The sequence below is a fragment of the Rattus norvegicus genome, chromosome 6, assembly GCF_036323735.1.
Source record: "Rattus norvegicus strain BN/NHsdMcwi chromosome 6, GRCr8, whole genome shotgun sequence".
NCBI lineage: Eukaryota > Metazoa > Chordata > Mammalia > Rodentia > Muridae > Rattus > Rattus norvegicus.
In genome coordinates, this window is record NC_086024.1 from 26,281,734 (window position 1) to 26,284,914 (window position 3,181).

Genomic DNA, 3,181 nt, shown 5'->3' on the forward strand with positions numbered 1-3,181 from the left:
TTCTGAGCCAACTCACTATGCTGCTCAGTCAAGGCTCAGGGTTCATTCTCTCAAGTGCTACAGCTCTTGAGGGGCGGGGAGAACTCTCCTGCTCCCCCACCACTGGGGCCTTAACATCAGGGCCAGCTGCACCTATCACCCAGGCAAGGAACAGGACTTGCTCTCCAGAGTGCTATAGCCAGTGAGGGGACAAGGCTAGCTCTCCCAACTACCACAGGTGGTGGTGGGGTACATCATTCTCACCCCCAAACCACCTCACAGCAGACAAGTGGTAAGACTAGCTCTGTCCTGCCTTCACCCTTGGGTTAGCTAACCTGCACCCCCACCACCAGAGTCAGCTCCACTGTGCTATCTGGGCAAGGTACAGGGCCCCTTCCCCTGAGTGTTAATACCTGTGGCAGATGGGCTCAGCTTTCCAGAATTGCCACAGCCAGAGAGGACAGGGCCAGTTCTGCACAGCCCTGGACATCCATGTGGCCACAGGCATAGACACCAACCCCTGCTCCTGTGAAGTCATGGATCCAGACTCTCGCATCTGACCACAACATACTTGCGCACTGTAGGCTGTAGGCTGGCCATGTGGCTGACAGGTGGGCCCCTGAATGGCGTCCTCCGTTAGCACAGGACTGTGGATAGCATAGTGGTCCGCAGGTCTCTATCTGTCTCTTCCTCCCTCTACTATGGTACATGGCAGTAGGTGGGGCACATGTGTGTCTATGGCCCACTAGTGCTGAGAGACGGAGGGCAGGTCTGTGGTACCTTTCCTAGCCCACACTGCGTGGCATGGCAGATCACAAGTCTGTCTGTCTTCTTCCTTTTTACTGTGTCGCCAGGGTTTGATTCGATTTGATTTTTATGAGTCCTTGGCATAAGACAGCTTTGGCCACCAAGCCAGGCATCAAGCTAGGACGAACAAAGGACTGCCATGTGCTATGCCCCTGACTGACAGAAGGACACCACCACCAACAAGATGTCTCTTTGCCCATTGCCAGGGGGTTGTGTATGTTTTTTATTTTATCACATGTAAAATTTTTGAAATACATGTGCATGCATTTATGGGTCAACAGTTAACAATTTTCACCTCCTCAACTAAGTGGAACCAGTCCTTCATTATTCTTGTTCTTCTTCTTCTTGTTCTTGTTCTTCTTCTTCTCCTTCTTCTTCTTCTTCTTCTCCTTCTTCTTCTTCTTCTTCTTCTTCTTCCTCTTCTTCTTCCTCTTCTTCTTCTTCCTCTTCTTCTTGTTTTTCTTCTTCATCTTTCTCTTCCTCTTCCTCCTCTTCCTCTCTCTTTCTTTTCTTTATCTTCCTCTTCTTTGTCTTAGTCGTTTTCTTCTTCCTCTTCCTCTTTTCCCTCTCTCTCTCTCTCTCCCTCTCTCTCCTCCTTTCCCACTCTCCTCCTCCTCCCCTCAACTACATCTCCCAGTACATCTCAGGCTTTTGCACCTAAGCTCTAAATGGCACCAGAACAGACAGGGCACATGACGTCTTAGGAGGCTGCCCTAGGAGTTTTGCAGATAACTCTCATGTCAAAACTGTTCCTGGTGAGATAACAACACTCACATATACTCACCCCAGATAGGGAATCCACAACAGACCAAAATTACAGATACCATCAAAGTCTAGCTTGGTAAACCGATGAGTTTTGTTGGGGTTACATGTAGGAGTATGGGTGAGGGGTTCCTTACAGGAGCAGAAATGACCCACAGGAGCTGCATCACCGAAGCCCACCCCAACATGAGTGAGGACCTGGGGCCCACTGCAGCCTGCAGGCCGCTCAGCAGGTCGGAGGGTGTCTTTTCCTGGTGTCAGAGGCAGGCAGGCAGCTGTGCTGGTTTCTGCTTCTTCCAGGCCGCCAGTCTGCTCTCTGAGTCCTCTTTGCAGCTTTTGTTCTTCTGAGAGTCTTCTTTGGAGCTTGATTCCACTTACTCTTGCAGAGAGGGGTCTAATCTGGTCAGTGTCCTAAAGCTCTTTGGATTTGTTTACCTCTGCTTAAGGAAGCTTCCGTGCAGGATGGAAGGAGGAAACTGTTACACTGCAATCACACACACACACACACACACACACACACACACATACATACATACATACACACACACATACACACACACTCACACACTCACACTCACACACACACTCATACTCATATACACACTCACGTACACACACTCATACACACACACTCACGTACACACACACGTACACACACACAAGCACAAACACACGTTCACACACACATATACATACATACATACACACACTCACACACACACTCACACTCACACACACACAAACACACATACACACACTCACATACACACTCACGTACACACACACTCATACACACACTCACACACACAAGCACAAACACACAAACACACACTCACACACACATATACATACATACATACATACATACATACACACACATACACACACACAAACACACACACACACACTCACACACACATATACATACATACATACACACACACTCACACATACACACACACAAACACACATACACACACATACACACACACTCACACACTCACGTACACACACACACTCACACACACATATATATACGTACACACACACTGTTCAGGGGCAGCTCTACAAGATGGTGGGATGAGGATGTGTCTACTTGGGAAAGTGTGGGAAGGCCACCTCAAAGGACATCAGCCCATCTTTCCGTGAAGGAGAAATAGATACTTTCTGTTGGAATGAAAGGGTAGATGACAGGTTAGACAGCGGGATGGCAAAGACTCAGAGGCATGATGGACATCTGGGAGGTAGCATGCCCAAGCAACATCAATGCTCTTCTTGCAAGCAGTGTACGGGGCACCTCAGCCTAGCCTGACGCCTTCATAGCTCAGAGTCGGGAATAAAAGTACATTTATGCAGTGGCTCCCTGCATGGTTCCAGGGGCTCATTCAGTGTCTGAAATGACCTGATGGAACAATTCCCACTTACACATGAGGAACAGAGGATAAGAGATGGGGAAATGAAATAACCCATGATGGATATTACAACTGGCTGGCAATATGACAAGGGCTGAGTAGTCAACAGACTGACTCAGGAATCTGCTATGACATATTGCTGCCCATGAGGGAGAGAGATACGTACTGCCTTTCCCGTTGGGAAATACCAACTTGCTGGCCTACGTCATATGCCTATCCCT

General features: G+C 48.5%; 1 non-coding gene across 1 annotated transcript; it reads right to left on the reverse strand.

The window, feature by feature from the left end:
- Positions 1-853: 853 nt before the first annotated feature.
- LOC120093429 (small nucleolar RNA SNORA48) lies at positions 854-997 on the reverse strand. Its single transcript, XR_005486490.1, has one exon. It is a non-coding gene; the product is annotated as a small nucleolar RNA SNORA48 (small nucleolar RNA).
- Between the last annotated feature and the right edge of the window lie 2,184 nt (positions 998-3,181).